The following is a 13,659-nucleotide window of genomic DNA, read 5'->3' on the forward strand; positions in this document are numbered from 1 at the left end:
TAGAACATGTCACATTCCTTTTCCCCAGTGGCTGCATGCTCACAGATGGATGAAAACAAACAAGACCTTCCAAAAAAGCTTGTGGAGCCCTTTGGCTCGAGCTGTCAGTTTGAGTCGGCAGGGAACGAGGCCCTCTCTTTATCTGAAAGGAAGAAGGAGGGGATCAGAGAGACAGAGGGAGAGAGAGAGGGCAAAAATGGAGGTGGAGTTGGCGTGGAGGTGGTTGTGTGGGAGGCAGGGGCATTGTGCAAGCAAAGGAAAGTCCAGTAACGAGGGCAGGAAGTTTCATGTTGTCTGGCTCCCCACTCCAGCTATCCAGTGGTGCTATCTGCAGCGTTTCTAGCCTACAGGCACCTCCTGGGTACTGAGCTCTGACTCTCAATCTGCTCTGCTGCTGGGCCTGCATGATTTCTGGGGTTTGCTTATCTGTGAGTGCTTCGGGCTTTATAGCATGATGGTTTGGAAGGAGAGACATGGGGTGCGAGGTCAGGGGGCTTTAGGGAACTGCCAGCAGAGACTGAGTGGATATGGGAGGAGGAGGAGTAGGGCGAGGAAAAGACCAGGGGCTTGATATAGTGTTATAGCTGGAAAAAAAGAGGCTACGTATGTGGGCGGAGGCCTGGTTATGAGTAGGGGAGGGTCAATGAGGCAACTTTGCGCTACTGGCCGCTGATAGCACGGAAGAGCTATCTAATAGTTGGCCTCTGGCGGTCATCGCTATCTGCTTTTTTGCTCCTCCACAATAAAAACTCAAGCTGGTGTACACGGTCCAGTTATCTGTCACAAGTCACTAAGATTTAATAAAGTGAATCTTTCCTGACAGTTTGTCTTTTACTTCTATCGGAGATGCTTGTTTATGCTTCCATAGGTCTTTCTGGAAGACATATGGAATTGAGTGGCCTTGACTGATTGGTTTAGAGAAGAACGTAGAGGACGTTCCTGCATTTTAGTGCCAGACTCATGCATAAGGAATGTTTTATGCCAAATACCTTAATGCTCTCTTTAAATGCTTTGGTTGTTGCTTACACAACACATTAGCTGTTGGTTTAATTGTACTAACTGTGTTTTTGTAAACGGAAATCTTAAGACACAGGTTTTCACATTGGTATGATATTTTTTTTAATCTATTTTTCAGATAAAACTTAAAGAAAAATGGAAGAGTAAGAAGTGAATAATATCACATGGCTAAATGATACCAATACATGTCTTTACCTAGTGGAGCAAAACACAGCAGGTTTTCTAAGTCGTGCATTTTTCATGCAATTTCTAGTTGTTCAAATTGTCCTTGATAAGGGAAACGGGAACATACCTTCTTTATATGCACACAGCACAAACTACACAACACAAACAGACAGTAGCTTCGTAATAAAACTATTAAAAGTTAACTATTAAACTGAACAGAATTTGTTTATCCAGTTGATGCATTTGAAAGACAGGCAGTCTTGCAAAGGCTGCACCTGTCCTGCTAAAACCCACAACCCTCTGTCCCACCCATCACATTTCAGGGTGAGGATTAATCTCCGGCGCACTGAGTCCAGCATTGATATGTAGCAGCAGGAATGAGACTTGCTATCTAGCTCGCTGTGGAAGACTGGATATGGAATTGTTTATCAGTCCAACTCTCTTCTGTCTGCTTAGTGCAGGCTTCATTATAGCCCTGGCTATGTTTGGGAGACAAAATCTGTTCCTTGTTTCCGGTGCTGCTACCTGATTGTTGTTCCAGTGGAGATGGGTCTGGGCTCTGGCGATTTATCATCCTCTCAGGGGCTCCTCGATAAAGAGTCCAACATCTGCACCTGAGAGATACGTGCTGCAAGAAACAGGAAAATGTCAAAAAAAATCTCACTTCAACGATCCGCCCAGCCTGTCATTACCCCTGGGTTACATATATTGTCTGGAGGGGGAGATGTTGTAGCTAAGCCCAAGAAGACAACACGTCGCTCTTTTCTTCCAGATGAAGTGATTAAGCGCCAGTCACCCACCCCACGCCTTTTGAAACCACCCAAGGCCAAGCCACGGCTCATGTTTTCTTTGACGATAAATCCATGCAGGTTTTGTCTGTGACAGTATAATCTAACTAGTCTGTATTAGGAGGATTTATCTCCGCTACGTCAGAGAGTCAAACCTTAGCTGAAGTGTTTGCGTCGAATAAGAGTATTTGGAGCTCTCAGACACACCCGTTCTTCATTTCCCTGTGCTCAGGTTGTCATAATCATATTTAACGCTAAATGAGTACACTCTAAACAGAGCAGTCCCAGTCATGTGTGCATTCTTAAACAATCTTGTTTTAATTGATTTGGCATTCACGACCTCCACGTTGTGACAAATGCACTTGTTTGTCTGAGTGACGAGAGCTTATCACAAGATCTCTATCAAATACAAGGATTATGTCACTTAATTACAGTAGGAGCCATTAAAAGCTCCATGTTTTATTTAACAGAGTAAAACAGATTTGCTGGATTTAATGCTAAACACAGCAACTCAAAGGAAATTGGGTGTAAATTATAGCTTGAATTTAATTTTTGAAACAAGATTTTCTTGTTAATATACTCTGGCGTCTTCACCTGCAGTAGATGGAGCATCTTGTCTGTCTCTTTGTACATAACTCTGCCTCCCTCACTCTCTTTCTCACCGCGCCTCTTTCCAGTGTGGTGTGTAGGTCTCTCCATACCACTGGCTCTGCACATGGTGAAAATTAGTGAAGGAAACCAAGAGCCCAGCAGGAGTGGGATGGGGCCCTGACATTCTATTGGCCTTGGGGTGGGGCGCTGCCTGTCAGTGGTTGCTCTATGAGGGCTGTCCGCCTTAAAAAATCTATTTGTTTATCCCCGTGTGCGGTCCGGCTTCAGATCCTGGGCCCTGCTGCTCTCTACGCACCAGGGACCTGGGCTGTTGCCGCTAGCAACAGATAAAAATTGCTGTTAACCACAGCAGGGCCCACAACACATCAATCAAGCGGTCTGATAAAGGCTGCAGGCTTCTTGGGCCCCGGCTGAATGGTGCAGTTGAAAATCCTTTTCCAGTGGCTGAGCACACAGAGCCGTGATGATAGAGGCCCGCTATCATTCAGAGTCGAGGAGGGAAGCTTCATTTTCAGCAGTGCAGTTCAGGTTTTTTTTAAAGGAGACGCTTTAAAATGGCACCAAACAAAAACGGAAGCGGTCATTTAAATAAAAAAGCGACACAGTGAATTAGTGTTGACTGGGCTTAAAATGTTTATAAAAATATAAAAATGTAAAAGACGGCACAGTTTAGTTGTTTGTATGAACTCTTAATTGCTCTCAAAGCTGCCTAAAAGTTGGGACATTCGGCTTCACAAAGTTCCTCATACCCCATTCGTTAAGACTGAATTGAGATCAACTGCTAGACTAAACTCTTTACCCCACTGGGCCAAACTGGCATTAGAACAAAACATTTTTTTCACCAGGGGTGACTTCAATGGTTCATTCTAACCTTTTGCGGCCCAGTTCCACGATTCTTAAAGCAAATGCAGTGCTGATGACTTTGCTGCCCCGTAATAAAAAAGAACAATACTGATCTTTTCTTATATGAAATCCAGTTAATGTATTCCCAGCTCTATGTTATTGGCCTTGTAGCTGTAAGTTGGAGCTGGAGTTATTCCAAATGAAACCCACAGTCTCATGGGTAACAACATTACTTTTATCCCCCGAAGCCCAAGCTTGATTATCATCCTTCTTAGTTTGTCCTGGATGCACTGTCCCCTAACTCACCTGCCCCACTTTAAACAAATAGCCCTATAATGTAACAATCAAACAACGCTCTGAGGATTTGTTTACTGCAGCCTTTTTCCCCATTAAGTTTCACTAACACTGCAGAAAAAAGAGTGGTAATTCCACTTTATCATATGTTACATATACCACAATCAAGCAGCAATTACATGCTCCTTCCATTTGTAAGAGCTCCCATTGCCGACGTGGATGTTTTAATGAGGGCTGTAATGAACGCTCAGGGTGTTTGGCAAGTCTCCGAGATGTTGCTGGGGCTTTTATGGCTCCCCATTATAACGTACAATTTGCATCAGCAAATTACAATGCTCCATATCATTATCCTGCACCAAGGCCCGATCATAAATTAGAGCTCCAATTACAAACATCTATCTGGGAATGGGGAATGAATATGATGGCAGCCCCCCAGAAGCAGGCAGGAGGGAGAGAAAGCCTCCTGTGGATTGTGGGATGAGACTTCCATAGAGGTGTGATATTCCCATAAACCATCCTTATGTGGAATTCATGGTTCCAAAAGAAATAGACAATTTGGGGGGGGGGGGGGGGGGGGGGGGGCGTCTGCTATTTCTTTTTTGGCACTTCCATATGTCATATTTCATGGCACACTGCACATTGAACTTTTTGGTATTTTAATCTCTCTCCTTCTGCTAAACCCAGCACCCACTGATTTCTATGGCTGACTGTTTCACACTTTCATTCAAAGCTAAGTAAACCAGTCCATTCAGCTGTGCAGGGGAGAGCTCTTTTTATTGTGTCTCAATCCAAACCAAAGCTCTGTCTCTGTCCCTCCCAATCTCCTTCTGGCTTACTCTCTTACCCTCTCACATTCAACTTGATTATACACCGGAGGGAACATCATAAATCATAGAGATTTATCTTGCTGCAGCCTATTAATTTAGCACCACAAGTGTAATATTAGAGTATGTCATTTAAAGAAGCTTTGCAGCAGTGCTTTGCCAGTGTCCATCGGAAAATTCAGAGATAAGCGTTTTAGTTTGGGCCGAACCATCATGGAAAAAAGGACACTTCTTTTTTTTGTGCTCGGTTGTTCTTCACGCTTACTTCTTCATAGAACGCCGCCCGTTCTTTGGCTCATATTCTGTGCCTGACTCTCCTGAGCACTAACTGTTGTTGTAGGGCAAACAAACAGCAGTGTACCTGTGATGGCTGTGTTGCCTGTAATCTGCGACCTGTGGCCAAATCTTGCATGGAGAGGTAGAACAAAAGGCGTACGCCAACAGATCGCTGCAGGCGCCAAGCAGAAACCACCTCCACTGATGAGACAAAAGGCCTGCGGGTCTCCCACAAACCCATAAGAGCTCCCAAATGCTGCACAAACAAAGCCTGAAATTAAGAAGAGCCAGAGGCAGGCCCATTTCTGCAGCAGAGCTAAAGTGTTCCTTTTTCACAGCCTCGGTGGATTTCCACTATGGGCTTGTAATAGGGCAGAAAAATGAAACAACGCTTTGCCATTTTCAGTCACAGATATTGAGAAAGCAGTTTTTTTTCTTGTTTTGCATTTTTCCAGCTCTTTCTGCTTTCACATGTCCTACCACACGTCGTGGACTCGTTTTAAAGGTACTAAAACCTCCTCTTATAGCCTTTAGCGGGCGTCGGATGATGTTTAATTCATATTTTGTTTTTCATTTTAACCTTTCATGTCTGTAGAATCATATGCATTCATATTTTTGTTTGCAAAGCCAAAGGAGAGAATGGGTAAGAACACCTCTTCCACCCTTGTGGTCAACACCGGTGCCCCTCAGGGGTGTGTTCTGAGCCCTCTGCTATACACTCTCTTCACCCATGACTGTATTTCCTCCTGCGCGTCCAATCTCATTGTTAAGTTTGCAGATGACACTACAGTGCTCGGACTTATATCCAACAATGATGAGACAAACTATAGGACAGAGGTGCAACAACTAGAGTCATGGTGCCACGACAATAACTTGGTCTTAAACACCAAAAAGACCAAGGAGATCATTGTAGATTTCCGGAAGAGGGGTCATAACAACCATCTGCCTCTCTTCATTGGCAGTGAGGCGGTGGAGAGGGTGAGCAGTTTTAAATTCTTGGGGGTAACTGTGACCGAGGACCTGTCCTGGGGCAACCATATCACCTCAGTTGTACGGAAGGCCCAACAGCGCCTCTACTACCTGAGGAGACTGCGGAGCGCACACATTCCCAGATCTCTGATGTTGAACTTCTACAACTGTGCCATCAGCAGCGTTCTGACGTATGGATTTCTAGTGTGGTTCCCCAGCTGCACCAAGGCCGATCAGCAAGCACTCCAGCGGGTGGTGAAAGAAGCTGGCAGAATTATTGGAACAAGTCTGCCAGAGATCAGTAATATCTTCCCCACTCGCTGTCTGAGGAGGGTGCACAGTATCCTGCGGGACCAACATCACCCTGCGCGCCACCTTTTCCATTTGCTGCCCTCAGGGAGAAGGTACAGGTCTATACAGGCCAGAACATCCAGACTGGCCAACAGCCTGTATCCACAGGCTGTGAGGCTCCTGAACTCTCTGCCCCCCTCTCACGGACAATAACCATATCCAACTTCTTAATAGCAATGAACTGGTCTGCATTGGTGCATCATATCTTTATTCTCTTCCCCCTCCTGCCCCCCCCCCTCTTTCTTAAATAGATAACTATCATATCTGATATCATATCTCACAGTACAATAATATTGAATGGGTTGCATTGTTGTATTTTGTCATGTTTCTCAGGTCTTTGTCTGAATTTCTACGAACATTATTGCTAAGGATTGTCTTATTGCATTGGAGTCACACTGGGTTAAATATGTACACTTGGGTTTTAAGGGGTATTTATTATTTTCTTCTTTTTTTTGGGTTGTATGGAAGCCCCAAACGCAATTTCATTGTTCTTGACAATGACAATAAATAAATAAATACTAAATACTAAATACTCCCAACCCTGGTTAGAGCTTCAGAGGTCAGGAAATGAATTTTATTCCATATTCACAAACACCCCGTGGCAATTATTACTTCTGTTAATGTTTCTATGAATCCATTAGGGTTCAAACCCCCTACCTGCCTCTCTAACTCTACCTTCATGAATACCATTTCTAGAACCTTTCAAAAAAAGTTAGACTAAGTAGGTCATGTTCTGCCACTCGTCTTCTAATCACTCACCAAAAAGAACATGATTTCCCTCCATCGGCGCCCCTCAGCCTTGCTCCTGGGATTTCATTCAGCAACACACACTCATTTGATTTTCTGGCATGTATTTTCTCCTTTTCCTTTCTCTCACTACACCCCCTTGCATATCCTAACTTGTATCTGACAGTACACAAGCATCATCTACCGTGCTTCCAGCTTCACAACACACACTCACACATATGCACCATAGCTCCTCCTCCCCCTCCATCTCTCACTATCTCTGTCTCCCTCAGTGGAGAAGGTGTCTGACAGTAACAGCAGGTAAGGTATAAGATTACAGGAGAAGCAGGGGCAATTATAACTCCAGCTGATGCTGGTGTGTTTATGAGGAGAGTAACTGTTAATGACAGTGTTGTGGTTTCTCCAGAGGCCCCAGCACAGCTCTGGGAAGCCTGCTGTTTTTGTCAGCCTAGCTTCATGCTATTTGTTGTAGACAAGTTTAGTTTAGTTTTTTTAATGTGCTGAAATGTGTCTGTGTTGGCCCTGCCTGTGCTGTAATGCTAAGTAGGTAAAGATTTCCTGTAATGTGTTCAATTACCATTTGGTTGCTGACTGAATTGCAAACAAAAGATGGTGTCTTACGGTCATAGCAGCTTGGTAACGCATATTGGTTAACACATGTATGCACGCAGTTGCTGATGCGTACATGAGCTGGCGATTGCTGTTGCAGGTCTGTCTTGCCTTGCTACTTGCTCCGTGTGCCTTCACATACAGCAGGCAGATCATAGCAACTGAAGAGGAATTTGGGTTCAGATTTAAAAAAATAACTCATCATAATTGTACAAGATTTTCAGTTTCTAGCACTGGGACTCTCCCCGTCGCTGTTCTCCTTGGCCAGTGCTTGACTGGCAGCAAAAGATTTCAGCACTACTACACACTACTGTAGACCTTAACCTGTACATACAGTGAAAGTACACTGGTTAGCCACAAAATTTCAACTGCGTAATATTAACCAAAATAACTCTGACCTGCAAAGTTATTTTGCTGAGTGTTTCCTCAGAGCACAAAACCACTGAAGAAGATGCTAACCGCTGGAAAGAGGCGTGGTTAGCATCAGATTGTTTAGCATCAAACTGCTGAAAAAAGTATTGCTGGTTCTGATAGAAAGGTGTCAGAACAGTGCATTGCTGTTTTTGGCTTGTGTATGTGGCTGAATAGCTGGAGACAAGTTGGGGGGCCAATGCTGACTCCTATCCTCCACCAAAGCACCAGCAGTAGGTACATAAGGATCAGAACTGGACCACGGTGCAGTGGTGGTCTGATGCATCACATTGTCTTTTACATCATGTGGATGGCCAAGTGTGTGTGTAGCTTACCTGGGGAACACCTGGCACCAGGATGCACATACGGAAGAAGACAAGCAAGTGGAGGCAATGGGGACCAACACAATGACCTGCAGCTGATCATAACATTATGCCTGATCAGTGCGGACTTCTCTTGCTAGTTTTCTCATGGTCAAAGTTGCTCGCATCATTAAGTTTCCTGCCTGTTATAGCCCAGCCTTTGTTAGGTGCCACTGTTAAGTTAATAAATGTTTCAGCTGTGAGTGGTGTAGCTATAATACAACCTGAAGTACAACTTTTTTTTCATTGAACTGCAAAATTAATTTATTATAAAGAGAAAATAAAGTAAAAGAATATAAAATATGATTGTATACAAAGTAAAGCTTTTTGTAAGTTTATATAAGTGTGTTAATTCAGTATACCTTTAAAGGTGTTTTGTTGCTTAACTTGAGTTGTTTGCTGCGTTTGACCGCATGTAAACTGTTATGCACTTCTGTGTGTGCCAGATGGTGCAAAGACACTATTTGTCTTTTGTTTCCTCAGAGGCTGCACCTGTTGGGGTTGAATTTACCTGTTTAATTATCTGTATCCTCTGACATATGCTCGACGAAGTTACAACTCTACTGTTGCAGACGTTGTGCATTTTCAGTAACATGTGCTTGCAGGTGTTTTGTAATACTTACTTATTGGTTATGTTATTTGCAAAACATTGCATCCCCTAAACACTGCAGGCCCAGGTGTGGGTACATTGTAGAAGTCATACCATAACCATGAGTCTGTTGTTGTTTTTTATTATTTTATTATGCTTGTTTCAGAATTACCCATTGTCTTACCCACACTCGCCCCGTAGTCATCTGCCCACAACTATCCACACTCCAGACCCCATGCTCTGTGCCCTCAGCGTGTGGTTGGCCTTGGCCCCGATCACACCGGGGCACATGGGAGATTAACTGGGCCGGCTTATTCACTCAGCAGGTTTCCCGACTCCCCTTCACTCATCCTGGCCCAATCTGCCAGCTAACCTCCTGCTCCGCCGAGCCATGGCAGCAGGGCACCACAAGCCCAGCCCGCCTTCATTACGCCTGCCAGATGGGCTGAGAATTAGATTCGAACTCCCACCAATGAGGGAGGGAGAGTAGAGAGATTGAAAGAGAGGAAGGGAGAGAGGCGGTGGAAGAAAAGGGAGGAGGGAAGAAAGTTGTGGGGGGAAGAAAGTAATGGTTTTTGTTTTCATTTATGTTGCAAGTTATTACATTTTAATGTAACACCCCTGGGACCTGGCAGCATTAAATGCCTGTTCTTGAATAATCGACACTAACTGCAAGTAAATGCTAGGGGAGAATGAAATTAGCAAGCGCTGCAATTTGGCATAGTGATTATCGGCTCCTTGGAGGCACTTCCGGATGATTTAAGAATGCTAACATTTAAGCAAGTCAGATCTCATTACTCTTCAAGGTTAAATCGAGCTGTGTCGAAGGGGAGATGCCTGATTGGAAATAGTGCTTCCTTGTCTCTCTTCAAGTCTCTTTGTTCATGGAGATGTTTCTCACTTTTATGGCACCTCACTGCAAGGTAAAAAAAAAAGACTCGGGCTCAAATCTGTCAGACCCTAATGACACCTTTTGCCAGTTCTTAATTGGATCAGCAATGCTTCCAAAGTATAATCTGTTCTTTGCCATGGATCATCACTCGTGCTGCGAGCGCTGCCATGCCCAAATGCCTTAGCTTGTTCTGAACGTCGATGTGTACAGCACATTGGCTGTGACACTGATATGTGGCTGGGACACGAGATGAACAAAAGAAAATCGGGAGCTTTTTGAATCTACACCAAAGGGAAAGTGTTTATTACTTTTTCAGGCTGCGCCACAAATGTTCTTTTATACAGTATTTTTCGCTCCTATTCTCACTCATTCTATGGAGGCAGAAACGATTTTCAAAGCAATTTCAGCCCTGGCATCTTCGGGTCCAGTGTTTACCTCAGCCAGCCGTACACATCTGTTCTCCACACAAACTTGATCCAATTAGGTGACAACAGACAATGGCTTACTCCTCCACAAGCCCAGCGCAGCGCCGGGGCTGCCGAACAATACCAAAGTGTTTTTTCTTCCATTACAGGGTGTCAGATCCTTTTAAAGGTGTTTACCCACTGTTGATGTGGCAGCCCCTGTTTCCAAAAGGGACTCAGCTGGAGAAGTGATAGGCAATGAGGATAATGATGTGAGTGGGAGCAGTGTGGCGGATGCAGATGCACTTTACTGTGCAGCGTGCTATAAATCTGTCCCTCCACTGCACCGCACCCCACAAAGTTGAGGGACAGATGGGCTGGACTTTTATCTCCACTTTCCGAATTCCATTGAAATCAACACACTGATGAAATTTGTATAAAGCAAGGCAGGGGCAACAAAGCTACGTCGGGGAACATGTCTATTAGTTTTTCCAAGCTGTTGTTTTCTCATGCAGTGGGGAAAATCATTGCAAGTCAAATGTAATCATTCCACTGTTGGGTTATTCACCGTCTCAAATAATAATAATATTAGTTTGGTCCCCGGCATTGCTTACATCTGAATTTCTGAGACGCAAGTAAGTAGTCTGATGTTAATCACAACCAATCACCGATGCTATCACTGTTGTTGCTGGGGTTTTGTTTTTTTCTTGTTTATAACAGCTTTATCTTTTGGCACATCTTGAAATTTGGCAGCCTGAATTCATTATCTCCAGTGTTTCATGTAGTCAACAAACATGGTATCTGCAATGTGGGATTCTGCCTCCTCCTACTTACATGCTGTGTGCACTGTACCACATCTGATGTCTCTACATCACATTTTGTCTTTGTTGTGGCCAAAAGGATTTCTGGATTGTGGCAGGGTTACCCTAGGAATGAGGGAAAAGCCTCTAAATTGTAACCAGGCATTTCCACATGAAACATTCATGCTTAAGTATGATTAGCAGAGATTAAGGTGGGTTTGTTTTGCCTCTTAGAAGGCCCCGTGACAATTTGGAAATGGATTGAGAGCAGCTTTTGCAAGCACAGCCTTCTTAATCCGGTGCCAAGAGTTCTCACCCACCTTTCCTGAATTATTTACATTGAAGTTCTCGCGTCAGCTTTGGAGCCAGTGGCCTAGAGGAACTGTATAAAACTGCCTAAACCTCAAAGCATTTGAAGGATGGAAAACATTATGTTAAGTATTTCCAAGACTTTTAATGGAACATGTTTTGCAAAGGAGGAGATTTGTCAGTGCCACTTGCAGAGCATTCAGGATGTATTAGTAGACAAAAAAATAATCATGTGCTTCATTCAGTTTGGAGTGTGCCTGCCTTGTGCAATGGGAGCTTTAGATTGTACATTTTTCCATCTCCAAGGCCGCTGTGGTCGGTTATCCCACCCTAGCTATTCGGCTATCATGTGTCCCATTTCCATATCGTCTCCCTATCGCATATATGAGATAGAGCCCTCCCATGTGCTGGATGATGCGATCCCCAGATAGATTCATTCATACATAATGATAAACGATGGGTTTGGACAGGACTACTTATTTGACAATCATTGAAGTGCCACTGTGATGGATGCTGAAGAGATCCCGCATCCCTCGCCACCCACCGCATAGCCATAGCTCCATCTTCTGATCCCAGCTTATTTATTTTCCCTGGTGGATCAAGGTCTTGTCTCTTTAAAAATGAAACATCAAATTGAATTAAAATGGCTCGCTCACCCAAAACAGAAGCCCGTGCGCCTTAAAAATCACACATTTGTTCTCACAATTCATTGTAGCAAAGTCAACCAACCTCCACCCCCCTGTTTCTTTGGGTGTGTGGTAATGTGAATTATTCATGCCAGTGGGGCCACAGCGTGCTTCATCATGTTAAAGTGCCCATGACATTACTGATAGAGCCACCAATGCCCCCACACTATGCTAATGCATTTAGAAAGAGGAAAGAAAAGACACAGCAGCATCTCAAGGGATCAGGAGGACAAGAATAAATCACACTACAGAAATTAGTACTTGGAAGTCTATGTTTAATCATAAATTACTTGTTAGCTTACGATCAAACATGGCTTTAGCTTTAGGGTATGAACTATTGACCGGACACTCTCCTTCAGGATTTTCTGGTGGCGAACGAAATTCATGGTTCCATCAATTAATCAGTTCCATCCATTCCCTTGATTTAGCGATGTTTTTATGCCACATACCCTCCCTGACACAGCCTACAGATTTGTATCTCCACCCATGACTAAACCCAGGAGCTCACTTGTGAGGCAAATGTGAAAAACACTGAGAGTCTGCTAGCGCCAAAGCACCAGATCAACAAAACTCACCAGTAGAAGCATTATGAGTGCTCAACTGGCCTAATTGTAGTCCAGACTTGTCACCGATTGAAATCATTTAGCATTTAATGGAATGCAACTGAAATTCTTATGCGATAGAAAAAATTCCACTGTAGAGCTCCTCGATTGGTGTACACATGCGTGTTAGCAGAGGAGGTAATGCGACACAGGGGTAAACATGTGCATGTCTGCGCTTTCTAGAACCGTGCTATTGGCATCAAATTTAAAAAGAGAAAATGTGTTTTTCAACACAAAAATCAAAGTTTGAAATCTTAACATTTTACATTTTGTCTTTCAAATAAATGTGGTTTATGATTTGCAGCACATTTACATTTTACACAGTATTCAAAGTTCTTTGGAAATGAACGTGCACAAATCATTACCACCCATTACTGTTAAAACAGACTTGCTAAACCATATGGTGTTACTGTATTTTTAGATATAGAATATTCATATGCAATGCCAGTAGTCGTGAAAGTAAGTGATGTAGTGTAACAGTGTGTTCTGTTGTTTTAAAGAAAGGCTGTTATGAATCAATGAGTCATACCATTTGCACAATGTATAGGACAAGCGAAGCTAAAACCAGCTACACAAGCAGATAAGTTTCACTGATGCCTTTAAACTCCCCCGTTTTACCAACTCAGAGTAAAGCTTCTTCTTCAGGTGCCCTGAAGAGGTAACTTTGTGTATGCACCACTTCTCTACTCTAATGATTTATTGGAGCCCTAAAATTTGATCAGCCAGCTCAATTGTAAGCACAAAGAATTACATTTGTTTGTGTTATTGAATGGAGCCTCAGTTTAGCTAGAGGAAAAATGTCCTCGCTGTGAATAGTGCACTAGTGAACATAATGTAGGCCCAGAGGGAGAGGCCATCATTCAGCTCTCCTTTTTGTCTTTCAGGTGTGTGTTATTATGCCAAAGAATGGTCCGATTGATAGAGATTTCTAAGCCGGCATACTATCACATCTTGCATCTGCTCGGCAGACTCATACAAATGCAGGCCTCTCCCCAAATGTTATTTCTTCGTGTTGTAAATCAATCTTACAATGAGCAGTCTGGTGTTAATATGAAAAGTAAACAAGCAGAGAAAAGGGAGGAAGCATGAAGAAGAGGTTGAACGGGGTA

The 13,659-nt window shown here is 43.5% G+C and overlaps 1 protein-coding gene across 8 annotated transcripts in view; it reads left to right on the forward strand.

The window, feature by feature from the left end:
- The window catches only part of fbrsl1 (fibrosin-like 1), a 283,332-nt gene that overhangs the window by 133,719 nt on the left and 135,954 nt on the right, over nt 1–13,659 (forward strand). The window lies entirely within an intron of this gene.

The sequence above is a fragment of the Aulonocara stuartgranti genome (assembly GCF_965226115.1).
Source record: "Aulonocara stuartgranti genome assembly, chromosome: 12".
Lineage (NCBI taxonomy): Eukaryota > Metazoa > Chordata > Actinopteri > Cichliformes > Cichlidae > Aulonocara > Aulonocara stuartgranti.